The sequence below is a fragment of the Myotis nattereri genome, assembly GCF_964212035.1.
Source record: "Myotis nattereri genome assembly, chromosome: 14".
Lineage (NCBI taxonomy): Eukaryota > Metazoa > Chordata > Mammalia > Chiroptera > Vespertilionidae > Myotis > Myotis nattereri.
In genome coordinates this window covers 2,707,300-2,726,111 of record NC_138089.1, presented here as the reverse complement: position 1 = coordinate 2,726,111, position 18,812 = coordinate 2,707,300, and positions in this window count along the sequence as shown.

Here is an 18,812-nt window from a genome sequence, read left to right as displayed (position 1 = left end):
GTAAATTGATTCTTCCTACATTTCCTGCCGTTTGTAATCACAGACATTACCAGTGGAAAGCCGTGAAATGACCAGCAAACTGATAATATTTACAACTCCGGGCACTTTAGGGAGCGTTTTCACTTGAATTTGCTTTCAAATATTAGGAATTCTTGTTTATACAGCTCAAAATTTGTGTAGAAAGCCTGTAAGTGAGGACTGTACTGCTTATGTTTACAATTGAGGCCGTATTACTCTGGCGACTTTTGTATGACTCTGTTAAAATCCTGACGGTTCCAGTACATTTTTGTAAGAAAACTCTCTAGTTGTGGTAAAACTCTTAAAATACGTAATTAGAGTTTCCAGAAATGATTAAAAAGTTGGAAGAACCCCTTGAAATTAAAGTAAATTGATTCTTCCTACATTTCCTGCCGTTTGTAATCACAGACATTACCAGTGGAAAGCCGTGAAATGACCAGCAAACTGATAACATTTACAACTCCGGGCACTTTAGCGCGCGTTTTCACTTGAATTTGCTTTCAAATATTATTAATTCTTGTTTATACAGCTCAAAATTTGTGTAGAAAGCCTGTAAGTGAGGACTGTACTGCTTATGTTTACAATTGAGGCCGCATTACTCTGGCGACTTTTGTATGACTCTGTTAAAATCCTGACGGTTCCAGTACATATTTGTAAGAAAACTCTCTAGTTGTGGTAAAACTCTTAAAATACGCAATTAGAGTTTCCAGAAATGATTAAAAAGTTGGAAGAACCCCTTGAAATTAAAGTAAATTGATTCTTCCTACATTTCCTGCCGTTTGTAATCACAGACATTACCAGTGGAAAGCCGTGAAATGACCAGCAAACTGATAACATTTACAACTCCGGGCACTTTAGCGCGCGTTTTCACTTGAATTTGCTTTCAAATATTAGGAATTCTTGTTTATACAGCTCAAAATTTGTGTAGAAAGCCTGTAAGTGAGGACTGTACTGCTTATGTTTACAATTGAGGCAGTATTACTCTGGCGACTTTTGTATGACTCTGTTAAAACCCTGACGGTTCCAGTACATATTTGTAAGCAAACTCTCTAGTTGTGGTAAAACTCTTAAAATACGCAATTAGAGTTTCCAGAAATGATTAAAAACTTGGAAGAACCCCTTGAAATTAAAGTAAATTGATTCTTCCTACATTTCCTGCCGTTTGTAATCACAGACATTACCAGTGGAAAGCCGTGAAATGACCAGCAAACTGATAACATTTACAACTCCGGGCACTTTAGCGAGCGTTTTCACTTGAATTTGCTTTCAAATATTAGGAATTCTGGTTTATACAGCTCAAAATTTGTGTAGAAAGCCTGTAAGTGAGGACTGTACTGCTTATGTTTACAATTGAGGCCGCATTACTCTGGCGACTTTTGTATGACTCTCTTAAAATCCTGACGGTTCCAGTACATATTTGTAAGCAAACTCTCTGGTTGTGGTAAAACTCTTAAAATACGCAATTAGAGTTTCCAGAAATGATTAAAAACTTGGAAGAACCCCTTGAAATTAAAGTAAATTGATTCTTCCTACATTTCCTGCCGTTTGTAATCACAGACATTACCAGTGGAAAGCCGTGAAATGACCAGCAAACTGATAATATTTACAACTCGGGGCACTTTACGGAGCGTTTTCACTTGAATTTGCTTTCAAATATTAGGAATTCTTGTTTATACAGCTCAAAATTTGTGTAGAAAGCCTGTAAGTGAGGACTGTACTGCTTATGTTTACAATTGAGGCCGCATTACTCTGGCGACTTTTGTATGACTATGTTAAAATCCTGACGGTTCCAGTACATATTTGTAAGAAAACTCTCTAGTTGTGGTAAAACTCTTAAAATACGCAATTAGAGTTTCCAGAAATGATTGAAAAGTTGGAAGAACACCTTGAAATTAAAGTAAATTGATTCTTCCTACATTTCCTGCCGTTTGTAATCACAGACATTACCAGTGGAAAGCCGTGAAATGACCAGCAAACTGATAACATTTACAACTCCGGGCACTTTAGGGAGCGTTTTCACTTGAATTTGCTTTCAAATATTAGGAATTCTTGTTTATACAGCTCAAAATTTGTGTAGAAAGCCTGTAAGTGAGGACTGTACTGCTTATGTTTACAATTGAGGCCGTATTACTCTGGCGACTTTTGTATGACTCTGTTAAAATCCTGACGGTTCCAGTACATTTTTGTAAGAAAACTCTCTAGTTGTGGTAAAACTCTTAAAATACGTAATTAGAGTTTCCAGAAATGATTAAAAACTTGGAAGAACCCCTTGAAATTAAAGTAAATAGATTCTTCCTACATTTCCTGCCGTTTGTAATCACAGACATTACCAGTGGAAAGCCGTGAAATGACCAGCAAACTGATAACATTTACAACTCCGGGCACTTTAGCGCGCGTTTTCACTTGAATTTGCTTTCAAATATTATTAATTCTTGTTTATACAGCTCAAAATTTGTGTAGAAAGCCTGTAAGTGAGGACTGTACTGCTTATGTTTACAATTGAGGCCGCATTACTCTGGCGACTTTTGTATGACTCTGTTAAAATCCTGACGGTTCCAGTACATATTTGTAAGAAAACTCTCTAGTTGTGGTAAAACTCTTAAAATACGCAATTAGAGTTTCCAGAAATGATTAAAAAGTTGGAAGAACCCCTTGAAATTAAAGTAAATTGATTCTTCCTACATTTCCTGCCGTTTGTAATCACAGACATTACCAGTGGAAAGCCGTGAAATGACCAGCAAACTGATAATATTTACAACTCCGGGCACTTTAGGGAGCGTTTTCACTTGAATTTGCTTTCAAATATTAGGAATTCTTGTTTATACAGCTCAAAATTTGTGTAGAAAGCCTGTAAGTGAGGACTGTACTGGTTATGTTTACAATTGAGGCCGCATTACTCTGGCGACTTTTGTATGACTCTGTTAAAATCCTGACGGTTCCAGTACATATTTGTAAGAAAACTCTCTAGTTGTGGTAAAACTCTTAAAATACGCAATTAGAGTTTCCAGAAATGATTAAAAAGTTGGAAGAACCCCTTGAAATTAAAGTAAATAGATTCTTCCTACATTTCCTGCCGTTTGTAATCACAGACATTACCAGTGGAAAGCCTTGAAATGACCAGCAAACTGATAATATTTACAACTCCGGGCACTTTAGGGAGCGTTTTCACTTGAATTTGCTTTCAAATATTAGGAATTCTTGTTTATACAGCTCAAAATTTGTGTAGAAAGCCTGTAAGTGAGGACTGTACTGCTTATGTTTACAATTGAGGCCGTATTACTCTGGCGACTTTTGTATGACTCTGTTAAAATCCTGACGGTTCCAGTACATTTTTGTAAGAAAACTCTCTAGTTGTGGTAAAACTCTTAAAATACGTAATTAGAGTTTCCAGAAATGATTAAAAAGTTGGAAGAACCCCTTGAAATTAAAGTAAATTGATTCTTCCTACATTTCCTGCCGTTTGTAATCACAGACATTACCAGTGGAAAGCCGTGAAATGACCAGCAAACTGATAACATTTACAACTCCGGGCACTTTAGCGCGCGTTCTCACTTGAATTTGCTTTCAAATATTAGGAATTCTTGTTTATACAGCTCAAAATTTGTGTAGAAAGCCTGTAAGTGAGGACTGTACTGCTTATGTTTACAATTGAGGCAGTATTACTCTGGCGACTTTTGTATGACTCTGTTAAAACCCTGACGGTTCCAGTACATATTTGTAAGCAAACTCTCTAGTTGTGGTAAAACTCTTAAAATACGCAATTAGAGTTTCCAGAAATGATTAAAAACTTGGAAGAACCCCTTGAAATTAAAGTAAATTGATTCTTCCTACATTTCCTGCCGTTTGTAATCACAGACATTACCAGTGGAAAGCCGTGAAATGACCAGCAAACTGATAACATTTACAACTCCGGGCACTTTAGGGAGGGTTTTCACTTGAATTTGCTTTCAAATATTAGGAATTCTTGTTTATACAGCTCAAAATTTGTGTAGAAAGCCTGTAAGTGAGGACTGTACTGCTTATGTTTACAATTGAGGCCGTATTACTCTGGCGACTTTTGTATGACTCTGTTAAAATCCTGACGGTTCCAGTACATTTTTGTAAGAAAACTCTCTAGTTGTGGTAAAACTCTTAAAATACGTAATTAGAGTTTCCAGAAATGATTAAAAAGTTGGAAGAACCCCTTGAAATTAAAGTAAATTGATTCTTCCTACATTTCCTGCCGTTTGTAATCACAGACATTACCAGTGGAAAGCCGTGAAATGACCAGCAAACTGATAACATTTACAACTCCGGGCACTTTAGGGAGCGTTTTCACTTGAATTTGCTTTCAAATATTAGGAATTCTTGTTTATACAGCTCAAAATTTGTGTAGAAAGCCTGTAAGTGAGGACTGTACTGCTTATGTTTACAATTGAGGCCGCATTACTCTGGCGACTTTTGTATGACTCTGTTAAAATCCTGACGGTTCCAGTACATATTTGTAAGCAAACTCTCTGGTTGTGGTAAAACTCTTAAAATACGCAATTAGAGTTTCCAGAAATGATTAAAAACTTGGAAGAACCCCTTGAAATTAAAGTAAATTGATTCTTCCTACATTTCCTGCCGTTTGTAATCACAGACATTACCAGTGGAAAGCCGTGAAATGACCAGCAAACTGATAATATTTACAACTCGGGGCACTTTAGGGAGCGTTTTCACTTGAATTTGCTTTCAAATATTAGGAATTCTTGTTTATACAGCTCAAAATTTGTGTAGAAAGCCTGTAAGTGAGGACTGTACTGCTTATGTTTACAATTGAGGCCGCATTACTCTGGCGACTTTTGTATGACTATGTTAAAATCCTGACGGTTCCAGTACATATTTGTAAGAAAACTCTCTAGTTGTGGTAAAACTCTTAAAATACGCAATTAGAGTTTCCAGAAATGATTGAAAAGTTGGAAGAACACCTTGAAATTAAAGTAAATTGATTCTTCCTACATTTCCTGCCGTTTGTAATAACAGACATTACCAGTGGAAAGCCGTGAAATGACCAGCAAACTGATAACATTTACAACTCCGGGCACTTTAGGGAGCGTTTTCACTTGAATTTGCTTTCAAATATTAGGAATTCTTGTTTATACAGCTCAAAATTTGTGTAGAAAGCCTGTAAGTGAGGACTGTACTGCTTATGTTTACAATTGAGGCCGTATTACTCTGGCGACTTTTGTATGACTCTGTTAAAATCCTGACGGTTCCAGTACATTTTTGTAAGAAAACTCTCTAGTTGTGGTAAAACTCTTAAAATACGTAATTAGAGTTTCCAGAAATGATTAAAAAGTTGGAAGAACCCCTTGAAATTAAAGTAAATTGATTCTTCCTACATTTCCTGCCGTTTGTAATCACAGACATTACCAGTGGAAAGCCGTGAAATGACCAGCAAACTGATAACATTTACAACTCCGGGCACTTTAGCGCGCGTTTTCACTTGAATTTGCTTACAAATATTATTAATTCTTGTTTATACAGCTCAAAATTTGTGTAGAAAGCCTGTAAGTGAGGACTGTACTGCTTATGTTTACAATTGAGGCCGTATTACTCTGGCGACTTTTGTATGACTCTGTTAAAATCCTGACGGTTCCAGTACATATTTGTAAGAAAACTCTCTAGTTGTGGTAAAACTCTTAAAATACGCAATTAGAGTTTCCAGAAATGATTAAAAAGTTGGAAGAACCCCTTGAAATTAAAGTAAATTGATTCTTCCTACATTTCCTGCCGTTTGTAATCACAGACATTACCAGTGGAAAGCCGTGAAATGACCAGCAAACTGATAACATTTACAACTCCGGGCACTTTAGCGCGCGTTTTCACTTGAATTTGCTTTCAAATATTAGGAATTCTTGTTTATACAGCTCAAAATTTGTGTAGAAAGCCTGTAAGTGAGGACTGTACTGCTTATGTTTACAATTGAGGCAGTATTACTCTGGCGACTTTTGTATGACTCTGTTAAAACCCTGACGGTTCCAGTACATATTTGTAAGCAAACTCTCTAGTTGTGGTAAAACTCTTAAAATACGCAATTAGAGTTTCCAGAAATGATTAAAAACTTGGAAGAACCCCTTGAAATTAAAGTAAATTGATTCTTCCTACATTTCCTGCCGTTTGTAATCACAGACATTACCAGTGGAAAGCCGTGAAATGACCAGCAAACTGATAACATTTACAACTCCGGGCACTTTAGCGAGCGTTTTCACTTGAATTTGCTTTCAAATATTAGGAATTCTTGTTTATACAGCTCAAAATTTGTGTAGAAAGCCTGTAAGTGAGGACTGTACTGCTTATGTTTACAATTGAGGCCGCATTACTCTGGCGACTTTTGTATGACTATGTTAAAATCCTGACGGTTCCAGTACATATTTGTAAGAAAACTCTCTAGTTGTGGTAAAACTCTTAAAATACGCAATTAGAGTTTCCAGAAATGATTGAAAAGTTGGAAGAACACCTTGAAATTAAAGTAAATTGATTCTTCCTACATTTCCTGCCGTTTGTAATAACAGACATTACCAGTGGAAAGCCGTGAAATGACCAGCAAACTGATAAGATTTACAACTCCGGGCACTTTAGGGAGCGTTTTCACTTGAATTTGCTTTCAAATATTAGGAATTCTTGTTTATACAGCTCAAAATTTGTGTAGAAAGCCTGTAAGTGAGGACTGTACTGCTTATGTTTACAATTGAGGCCGTATTACTCTGGCGACTTTTGTATGACTCTGTTAAAGTCCTGACGGTTCCAGTACATTTTTGTAAGAAAACTCTCTAGTTGTGGTAAAACTCTTAAAACACGTAATTAGAGTTTCCAGAAATGATTAAAAACTTGGAAGAACCCCTTGAAATTAAAGTAAATAGATTCTTCCTACATTTCCTGCCGTTTGTAATCACAGACATTACCAGTGGAAAACCGTGAAATGACCAGCAAACTGATAACATTTACAACTCCGGGCACTTTAGCGAGCGTTTTCACTTGAATTTGCTTTCAAATATTAGGAATTCTTGTTTATACAGCTCAAAATTTGTGTAGAAAGCCTGTAAGTGAGGACTGTACTGCTTATGTTTACAATTGAGGCAGTATTACTCTGGCGACTTTTGTATGACTCTGTTAAAATCCTGACGGTTCCAGTACATATTTGTAAGAAAACTCTCTAGTTGTGGTAAAACTCTTAAAATACGCAATTAGAGTTTCCAGAAATGATTAAAAACTTGGAAGAACCCCTTGAAATTAAAGTAAATTGATTCTTCCTACATTTCCTGCCGTTTGTAATCACAGACATTACCAGTGGAAAGCCGTGAAATGACCAGCAAACTGATAACATTTACAACTCCGGGCACTTTAGGGAGCGTTTTCACTTGAATTTGCTTTCAAATATTAGGAATTCTTTTTTATACAGCTCAAAATTTGTGTAGAAAGCCTGTAAGTGAGGACTGTACTGCTTATGTTTACAATTGAGGCCGTATTACTCTGGCGACTTTTGTATGACTCTGTTAAAATCCTGACGGTTTCAGTACATTTTTGTAAGAAAACTCCCTAGTTGTGGTAAAACTCTTAAAATACGTAATTAGAGTTTCCAGAAATGATTAAAAAGTTGGAAGAACCCCTTGAAATTAAAGTAAATAGATTCTTCCTACATTGCCTGCCGTTTGTAATCACAGACATTACCAGTGCAAAACCGTGAAATGACCAGCAAACTGATAACATTTACAACTCCGGGCACTTTAGCGCGCGTTTTCACTTGAATTTGCTTTCAAATATTAGGAATTCTTGTTTATACAGCTCAAAATTTGTGTAGAAAGCCTGTAAGTGAGGACTGTACTGCTTATGTTTACAATTGAGGCCGCATTACTCTGGCGACTTTTGTACGACTCTGTTAAAATCCTGACGGTTCCAGTACATATTTGTAAGAAAACTCTCTAGTTGTGGTAAAACTCTTAAAATACGCAATTAGAGTTTCCAGAAATGATTAAAAACTTGGAAGAACCCCTTGAAATTAAAGTAAATTGATTCTTCCTACATTTCCTGCCGTTTGTAATCACAGACATTACCAGTGGAAAGCCGTGAAATGACCAGCAAACTGATAATATTTACAACTCGGGGCACTTTAGGGAGCGTTTTCACTTGAATTTGCTTTCAAATATTAGGAATTCTTGTTTATACAGCTCAAAATTTGTGTAGAAAGCCTGTAAGTGAGGACTGTACTGCTTATGTTTACAATTGAGGCCGTATTACTCTGGCGACTTTTGTATGACTCTGTTAAAATCCTGACGGTTCCAGTACATTTTTGTAAGAAAATTCTCTAGTTGTGGTAAAACTCTTAAAATACGTAATTAGAGTTTCCAGAAATGATTAAAAAGTTGGAAGAACCCCTTGAAATTAAAGTAAATTGATTCTTCCTACATTTCCTGCCGTTTGTAATCACAGACATTACCAGTGCAAAACCGTGAAATGACCAGCAAACTAATAACATTTACAACTCCGGGCACTTTAGCGCGCGTTTTCACTTGAATTTGCTTTCAAATATTAGGAATTCTTGTTTATACAGCTCAAAATTTGTGTAGAAAGCCTGTAAGTGAGGACTGTACTGCTTATGTTTACAATTGAGGCCGCATTACTCTGGCGACTTTTGTATGACTATGTTAAAATCCTGACGGTTCCAGTACATATTTGTAAGAAAACTCTCTAGTTGTGGTAAAACTCTTAAAATACGCAATTAGAGTTTCCAGAAATGATTGAAAAGTTGGAAGAACACCTTGAAATTAAAGTAAATTGATTCTTCCTACATTTCCTGCCGTTTGTAATCACAGACATTACCAGTGGAAAGCCGTGAAATGACCAGCAAACTGATAACATTTACAACTCCGGGCACTTTAGGGAGCGTTTTCACTTGAATTTGCTTTCAAATATTAGGAATTCTTGTTTATACAGCTCAAAATTTGTGTAGAAAGCCTGTAAGTGAGGACTGTACTGCTTATGTTTACAATTGAGGCCGTATTACTCTGCCGACTTTTGTATGACTCTGTTAAAATCCTGACGGTTCCAGTACATTTTTGTAAGAAAACTCTCTAGTTGTGGTAAAACTCTTAAAATACGTAATTAGAGTTTCCAGAAATGATTAAAAACTTGGAAGAACCCCTTGAAATTAAAGTAAATAGATTCTTCCTACATTTCCTGCCATTTGTAATCACAGACATTACCAGTGGAAAACCGTGAAATGACCAGCAAACTGATAACATTTACAACTCCGGGCACTTTAGCGAGCGTTTTCACTTGAATTTGCTTTCAAATATTAGGAATTCTTGTTTATACAGCTCAAAATTTGTGTAGAAAGCCTGTAAGTGAGGACTGTACTGCTTATGTTTACAATTGAGGCCGCATTACTCTGGCGACTTTTGTATGACTCTGTTAAAATCCTGACAGTTCCAGTACATATTTGTAAGAAAACTCTCTAGTTGTGGTAAAACCCTTAAAATACGCAATTAGAGTTTCCAGAAATGATTGAAAAGTTGGAAGAACCCCTTGAAATTAAAGTAAATTGATTCTTCCTACATTTCCTGCCGTTTGTAATCACAGACATTACCAGTGGAAAGCCGTGAAATGACAAGCAAACTGATAACATTTACAACTCCGGGCACTTTAGGGAGCGTTTTCACTTGAATTTGCTTTCAAATATTAGGAATTCTTGTTTATACAGCTCAAAATTTGTGTAGAAAGCCTGTAAGTGAGGACTGTACTGCTTATGTTTACAATTGAGGCCGCATTACTCTGGCGACTTTTGTACGACTCTGTTAAAATCCTGACGGTTCCAGTACATATTTGTAAGAAAACTCTCTAGTTGTGGTAAAACTCTTAAAATACGCAATTAGAGTTTCCAGAAATGATTAAAAACTTGGAAGAACCCCTTGAAATTAAAGTAAATTGATTCTTCCTACATTTCCTGCCGTTTGTAATCACAGACATTACCAGTGGAAAGCCGTGAAATGACCAGCAAACTGATAATATTTACAACTCGGGGCACTTTAGGGAGCGTTTTCACTTGAATTTGCTTTCAAATATTAGGAATTCTTGTTTATACAGCTCAAAATTTGTGTAGAAAGCCTGTAAGTGAGGACTGTACTGCTTATGTTTACAATTGAGGCCGCATTACTCTGGCGACTTTTGTATGACTCTGTTAAAATCCTGACGGTTCCAGTACATTTTTGTAAGAAAACTCCCTAGTTGTGGTAAAACTCTTAAAATACGTAATGAGAGTTTCCAGAAATGAATAAAAAGTTGGAAGAACCCCTTGAAATTAAAGTAAATAGATTCTTCCTACATTTTCTGCCGTATGTAATCACAGACATTACCAGTGCAAAACCGTGAAATGACCAGCAAACTGATAACATTTACAACTCCGGGCACTTTAGGGAGCGTTTTCACTTGAATTTGCTTTCAAATATTAGGAATTCTTGTTTATACAGCTCAAAATTTGTGTAGAAAGCCTGTAAGTGAGGACTGTACTGCTTATGTTTACAATTGAGGCCGCATTACTCTGGCGACTTTTGTACGACTCTGTTAAAATCCTGACGGTTCCAGTACATATTTGTAAGAAAACTCTCTAGTTGCGGTAAAACTCTTAAAATACGCAATTAGAGTTTCCAGAAATGATTAAAAACTTGGAAGAACCCCTTGAAATTAAAGTAAATTGATTCTTCCTACATTTCCTGCCGTTTGTAATCACAGACATTACCAGTGGAAAGCCGTGAAATGACCAGCAAACTGATAATATTTACAACTCGGGGCACTTTAGGGAGCGTTTTCACTTGAATTTGCTTTCAAATATTAGGAATTCTTGTTTATACAGCTCAAAATTTGTGTAGAAAGCCTGTAAGTGAGGACTGTACTGCTTATGTTTACAATTGAGGCCGCATTACTCTGGCGACTTTTGTATGACTCTGTTAAAATCCTGACGGTTCCAGTACATATTTGTAAGAAAACTCTCTAGTTGTGGTAAAACTCTTAAAATACGCAATTAGAGTTTCCAGAAATGATTAAAAAGTTGGATGAACCCCTTGAAATTAAAGTAAATTGATTCTTCCTACATTTCCTGCCGTTTGTAATCACAGACATTACCAGTGGAAAGCCGTGAAATGACCAGCAAACTGATAATATTTACAACTCCGGGCACTTTAGGGAGCGTTTTCACTTGAATTTGCTTTCAAATATTAGGAATTCTTGTTTATACAGCTCAAAATTTGTGTAGAAAGCCTGTAAGTGAGGACTGTACTGCTTATGTTTACAATTGAGGCCGCATTACTCTAGCGACTTTTGTACGACTCTGTTAAAATCCTGACGGTTCCAGTACATATTTGTAAGAAAACTCTCTAGTTGTGGTAAAACTCTTAAAATACGCAATTAGAGTTTCCAGAAATGATTAAAAACTTGGAAGAACCCCTTGAAATTAAAGTAAATTGATTCTTCCTACATTTCCTGCCGTTTGTAATCACAGACATTACCAGTGGAAAGCCGTGAAATGACCAGCAAACTGATAATATTTACAACTCGGGGCACTTTCGGGAGCGTTTTCACTTGAATTTGCTTTCAAATATTAGGAATTCTTGTTTATACAGCTCAAAATTTGTGTAGAAAGCCTGTAAGTGAGGACTGTACTGCTTATGTTTACAATTGAGGCCGCATTACTCTGGCGACTTTTGTATGACTCTGTTAAAATCCTGACGGTTCCAGTACATATTTGTAAGAAAACTCTCTAGTTGTGGTAAAACTCTTAAAATACGCAATTAGAGTTTCCAGAAATGATTAAAAAGTTGGATGAACCCCTTGAAATTAAAGTAAATAGATTCTTCCTACATTTTCTGCCGTTTGTAATCACAGACATTACCAGTGCAAAACCGTGAAATGACCAGCAAACTGATAACATTTACAACTCCGGGCACTTTAGGGAGCGTTTTCACTTGAATTTGCTTTCAAATATTAGGAATTCTTGTTTATACAGCTCAAAATTTGTGTAGAAAGCCTGTAAGTGAGGACTGTACTGCTTATGTTTACAATTGAGGCCGCATTACTCTGGCGACTTTTGTACGACTCTGTTAAAATCCTGACGGTTCCAGTACATATTTGTAAGAAAACTCTCTAGTTGCGGTAAAACTCTTAAAATACGCAATTAGAGTTTCCAGAAATGATTAAAAACTTGGAAGAACCCCTTGAAATTAAAGTAAATTGATTCTTCCTACATTTCCTGCCGTTTGTAATCACAGACATTACCAGTGGAAAGCCGTGAAATGACCAGCAAACTGATAATATTTACAACTCGGGGCACTTTAGGGAGCGTTTTCACTTGAATTTGCTTTCAAATATTAGGAATTCTTGTTTATACAGCTCAAAATTTGTGTAGAAAGCCTGTAAGTGAGGACTGTACTGCTTATGTTTACAATTGAGGCCGCATTACTCTGGCGACTTTTGTATGACTCTGTTAAAATCCTGACGGTTCCAGTACATATTTGTAAGAAAACTCTCTAGTTGTGGTAAAACTCTTAAAATACGCAATTAGAGTTTCCAGAAATGATTAAAAAGTTGGATGAACCCCTTGAAATTAAAGTAAATTGATTCTTCCTACATTTCCTGCCGTTTGTAATCACAGACATTACCAGTGGAAAGCCGTGAAATGACCAGCAAACTGATAATATTTACAACTCCGGGCACTTTAGGGAGCGTTTTCACTTGAATTTGCTTTCAAATATTAGGAATTCTTGTTTATACAGCTCAAAATTTGTGTAGAAAGCCTGTAAGTGAGGACTGTACTGCTTATGTTTACAATTGAGGCCGCATTACTCTGGCGACTTTTGTACGACTCTGTTAAAATCCTGACGGTTCCAGTACATATTTGTAAGAAAACTCTCTAGTTGTGGTAAAACTCTTAAAATACGCAATTAGAGTTTCCAGAAATGATTAAAAACTTGGAAGAACCCCTTGAAATTAAAGTAAATTGATTCTTCCTACATTTCCTGCCGTTTGTAATCACAGACATTACCAGTGGAAAGCCGTGAAATGACCAGCAAACTGATAATATTTACAACTCGGGGCACTTTAGGGAGCGTTTTCACTTGAATTTGCTTTCAAATATTAGGAATTCTTGTTTATACAGCTCAAAATTTGTGTAGAAAGCCTGTAAGTGAGGACTGTACTGCTTATGTTTACAATTGAGGCCGCATTACTCTGGCGACTTTTGTATGACTCTGTTAAAATCCTGACGGTTCCAGTACATATTTGTAAGAAAACTCTCTAGTTGTGGTAAAACTCTTAAAATACGCAATTAGAGTTTCCAGAAATGATTAAAAAGTTGGATGAACCCCTTGAAATTAAAGTAAATTGATTCTTCCTACATTTCCTGCCGTTTGTAATCACAGACATTACCAGTGGAAAGCCGTGAAATGACCAGCAAACTGATAATATTTACAACTCCGGGCACTTTAGGGAGCGTTTTCACTTGAATTTGCTTTCAAATATTAGGAATTCTTGTTTATACAGCTCAAAATTTGTGTAGAAAGCCTGTAAGTGAGGACTGTACTGCTTATGTTTACAATTGAGGCCGTATTACTCTGGCGACTTTTGTATGACTCTGTTAAAATCCTGACGGTTCCAGTACATTTTTGTAAGAAAACTCTCTAGTTGTGGTAAAACTCTTAAAATACGTAATTAGAGTTTCCAGAAATGATTAAAAAGTTGGAAGAACCCCTTGAAATTAAAGTAAATTGATTCTTCCTACATTTCCTGCCGTTTGTAATCACAGACATTACCAGTGGAAAGCCTTGAAATGACCAGCAAACTGATAACATTTACAACTCCGGGCACTTTAGCGCGCGTTTTCACTTGAATTTGCTTTCAAATATTAGGAATTCTTGTTTATACAGCTCAAAATTTGTGTAGAAAGCCTGTAAGTGAGGACTGTACTGCTTATGTTTACAATTGAGGCAGTATTACTCTGGCGACTTTTGTATGACTCTGTTAAAATCCTGACGGTTCCAGTACATATTTGTAAGAAAACTCTCTAGTTGTGGTAAAACTCTTAAAATACGCAATTAAAGTTTCCAGAAATGACTAAAAACTTGGAAGAACCCCTTGAAATTAAAGTAAATTGATTCTTCCTACATTTCCTGCCGTTTGTAATCACAGACATTACCAGTGGAAAGCCGTGAAATGACCAGCAAACTGATAATATTTACAACTCGGGGCACTTTAGAGAGCGTTTTCACTTGAATTTGCTTTCAAATATTAGGAATTCTTGTTTATACAGCTCAAAATTTGTGTAGAAAGCCTGTAAGTGAGGACTGTACTGCTTATGTTTACAATTGAGGCGGTATTACTCTGGCGACTTTTGTATGACTCTGTTAAAATCCTGACGGTTCCAGTACATATTTGTAAGAAAACTCTGTAGTTGTGGTAAAACTCTTAAAATACGCAATTAGAGTTTCCAGAAATGATTAAAAAGTTGGAAGAACCCCTTGAAATTAAAGTAAATTCATTCTTCCTACATTTCCTGCCGTTTGTAATCACAGACATTACCAGTGGAAAGCCGTGAAATGACCAGCAAACTGATAATATTTACAACTCCGGGCACTTTAGGGAGCGTTTTCACTTGAATTTGCTTTCAAATATTAGGAATTCTTGTTTATACAGCTCAAAATTTGTGTAGAAAGCCTGTAAGTGAGGACTGTACTGCTTATGTTTACAATTGAGGCCGTATTACTCTGGCGACTTTTGTATAACTCTGTTAAAATCCTCACGGTTCCAGTACATTTTTGTAAGAAAACTCTCTAGTTGTGGTAAAACTCTTAAAATACGTAATTAGAGTTTCCAGAAATGATTAAAAAGTTGGAAGAACCCCTTGAAATTAAAGTAAATTGATTCTTCCTACATTTCCTGCCGTTTGTAATCACAGACATTACCAGTGGAAAGCCGTGAAATGACCAGCAAACTGATAACATTTACAACTCCGGGCACTTTAGCGCGCGTTTTCACTTGAATTTGCTTTCAAATATTAGGAATTCTTGTTTATACAGCTCAAAATTTGTGTAGAAAGCCTGTAAGTGAGGACTGTACTGCTTATGTTTACAATTGAGGCAGTATTACTCTGGCGACTTTTGTATGACTCTGTTAAAATCCTGACGGTTCCAGTACATATTTGTAAGAAAACTCTCTAGTTGTGGTAAAACTCTTAAAATACGCAATTAGAGTTTCCAGAAATGATTAAAAACTTGGAAGAACCCCTTGAAATTAAAGTAAATTGATTCTTCCTACATTTCCTGCCGTTTGTAATCACAGACATTACCAGTGGAAAGCCGTGAAATGACCAGCAAACTGATAATATTTACAACTCGGGGCACTTTAGAGAGCGTTTTCACTTGAATTTGCTTTCAAATATTAGGAATTCTTGTTTATACAGCTCAAAATTTGTGTAGAAAGTCTGTAAGTGAGGACTGTACTGCTTATGTTTACAATTGAGGCGGTATTACTCTGGCGACTTTTGTATGACTCTGTTAAAATCCTGACGGTTCCAGTACATATTTGTAAGAAAATTCTCTAGTTGTGGTAAAACTCTTAAAATACGTAATTAGAGTTTCCAGAAATGATTAAAAAGTTGGAAGAACCCCTTGAAATTAAAGTAAATTGATTCTTCCTACATTTCCTGCCGTTTGTAATCACAGACATTACCAGTGCAAAACCGTGAAATGACCAGCAAACTGATAACATTTACAACTCCGGGCACTTTAGCGCGCGTTTTCACTTGAATTTGCTTTCAAATATTAGGAATTCTTGTTTATACAGCTCAAAATTTGTGTAGAAAGCCTGTAAGTGAGGACTGTACTGCTTATGTTTACAATTGAGGCCGCATTACTCTGGCGACTTTTGTACGACTCTGTTAAAATCCTGACGGTTCCAGTACATATTTGTAAGAAAACTCTCTAGTTGTGGTAAAACTCTTAAAATACGCAATTAGAGTTTCCAGAAATGATTAAAAACTTGGAAGAACCCCTTGAAATTAAAGTAAATTGATTCTTCCTACATTTCCTGCCGTTTGTAATCACAGACATTACCAGTGGAAAGCCGTGAAATGACCAGCAAACTGATAATATTTACAACTCGGGGCACTTTAGGGAGCGTTTTCACTTGAATTTGCTTTCAAATATTAGGAATTCTTGTTTATACAGCTCAAAATTTGTGTAGAAAGCCTGTAAGTGAGGACTGTACTGCTTATGTTTACAATTGAGGCCGTATTACTCTGGCGACTTTTGTATGACTCTGTTAAAATCCTGACGGTTCCAGTACATTTTTGTAAGAAAACTCCCTAGTTGTGGTAAAACTCTTAAAATACGTAATTAGAGTTTCCAGAAATGATTAAAAAGTTGGAAGAACCCCTTGAAATTAAAGTAAATAGATTCTTCCTACATTTCCTGCCGTTTGTAATCACAGACATTACCAGTGCAAAACCGTGAAATGACCAGCAAACTGATAACATTTACAACTCCGGGCACTTTAGCGCGCGTTTTCACTTGAATTTGCTTTCAAATATTAGGAATTCTTGTTTATACAGCTCAAAATTTGTGTGGAAAGCCTGTAAGTGAGGACTGTACTGCTTATGTTTACAATTGAGGCCGCATTACTCTGGCGACTTTTGTACGACTCTGTTAAAATCCTGACGGTTCCAGTACATATTTGTAAGAAAACTCTCTAGTTGTGGTAAAACTCTTAAAATACGCAATTAGAGTTTCCAGAAATGATTAAAAACTTGGAAGAACCCCTTGAAATTAAAGTAAATTGATTCTTCCTACATTTCCTGCCGTTTGTAATCACAGACATTACCAGTGGAAAGCCGTGAAATGACCAGCAAACTGATAATATTTACAACTCCGGGCACTTTAGGGAGCGTTTTCACTTGAATTTGCTTTCAAATATTAGGAATTCTTGTTTATACAGCTCAAAATTTGTGTAGAAAGCCTGTAAGTGAGGACTGTACTGCTTATGTTTACAATTGAGGCCGTATTACTCTGGCGACTTTTGTATGACTCTGTTAAAATCCTGACGGTTCCAGTACATTTTTGTAAGAAAACTCTCTAGTTGTGGTAAAACTCTTAAAATACGTAATTAGAGTTTCCAGAAATGATTAAAAAGTTGGAAGAACCCCTTGAAATTAAAGTAAATTGATTCTTCCTACATTTCCTGCCGTTTGTAATCACAGACATTACCAGTGCAAAACCGTGAAATGACCAGCAAACTGATAACATTTACAACTCCGGGCACTTTAGCGCGCGTTTTCACTTGAATTTGCTTTCAAATATTAGGAATTCTTGTTTATACAGCTCAAAATTTGTGTAGAAAGCCTGTAAGTGAGGACTGTACTGCTTATGTTTACAATTGAGGCAGTATTACTCTGGCGACTTTTGTATGACTCTGTTAAAATCCTGACCGTTCCAGTACATATTTGTAAGAAAACTCTCTAGTTGTGGTAAAACTCTTAAAATACGCAATTAGAGTTTCCAGAAATGATTAAAAAGTTGGAAGAACCCCTTGAAATTAAAGTAAATTGATTCTTCCTACATTTCCTGCCGTTTGTAATCACAGACATTACCAGTGGAAAGCCGTGAAATGACCAGCAAACTGATAATATTTACAACTCGGGGCACTTTAGAGAGCGTTTTCACTTGAATTTGCTTTCAAATATTAGGAATTCTTGTTTATACAGCTCAAAATTTGTGTAGAAAGCCTGTAAGTGAGGACTGTACTGCTTATGTTTACAATTGAGGCGGTATTACTCTGGCGACTTTTGTATGACTCTGTTAAAATCCTGACGGTTCCAGTACATTTTTGTAAGAAAATTCTCTAGTTGTGGTAAAACTCTTAAAATACGTAATTAGAGTTTCCAGAAATGATTAAAAAGTTGGAAGAACCCCTTGAAATTAAAGTAAATTGATTCTTCCTACATTTCCTGCCGTTTGTAATCACAGACATTACCAGTGCAAAACCGTGAAATGACCAGCAAACTGATAACATTTACAACTCCGGGCACTTTAGCGCGCGTTTTCACTTGAATTTGCTTTCAAATATTAGGAATTCTTGTTTATACAGCTCAAAATTTGTGTAGAAAGCCTGTAAGTGAGGACTGTACTGCTTATGTTTACAATTGAGGCCGCATTACTCTGGCGACTTTTGTACGACTCTGTTAAAATCCTGACGGTTCCAGTACATATTTGTAAGAAAACTCTCTAGTTGTGGTAAAACTCTTAAAATACGCAATTGGAGTTTCCAGAAATGATTAAAAACTTGGAAGAACCCCTTGAAATTAAAGTAAATTGATTCTTCCTACATTTCCTGCCGTTTGTAATCACAGACATTACCAGTGGAAAGCCGTGAAATGACCAGCAAACTGATAATATTTACAACTCGGGGCACTTTAGGGAGCGTTTTCACTTGAATTTGCTTTCAAATATTAGGAATTCTTGTTTATACAGCTCAAAATTTGTGTAGAAAGCCTGTAAGTGAGGACTGTACTGCTTATGTTTACAATTGAGGCCGCATTACTCTGGCGACTTTTGTATGACTCTGTTAAAATCCTGACGGTTCCAGTACATATTTGTAAGAAAACTCTCTAGTTGTGGTAAAACTCTTAAAATACGCAATTAGAGTTTCCAGAAATGATTAAAAAGTTGGAAGAACGCCTTGAAATTAAAGTAAATTGATTCTTCCTACATTTCCTGCCGTTTGTAATCACAGAC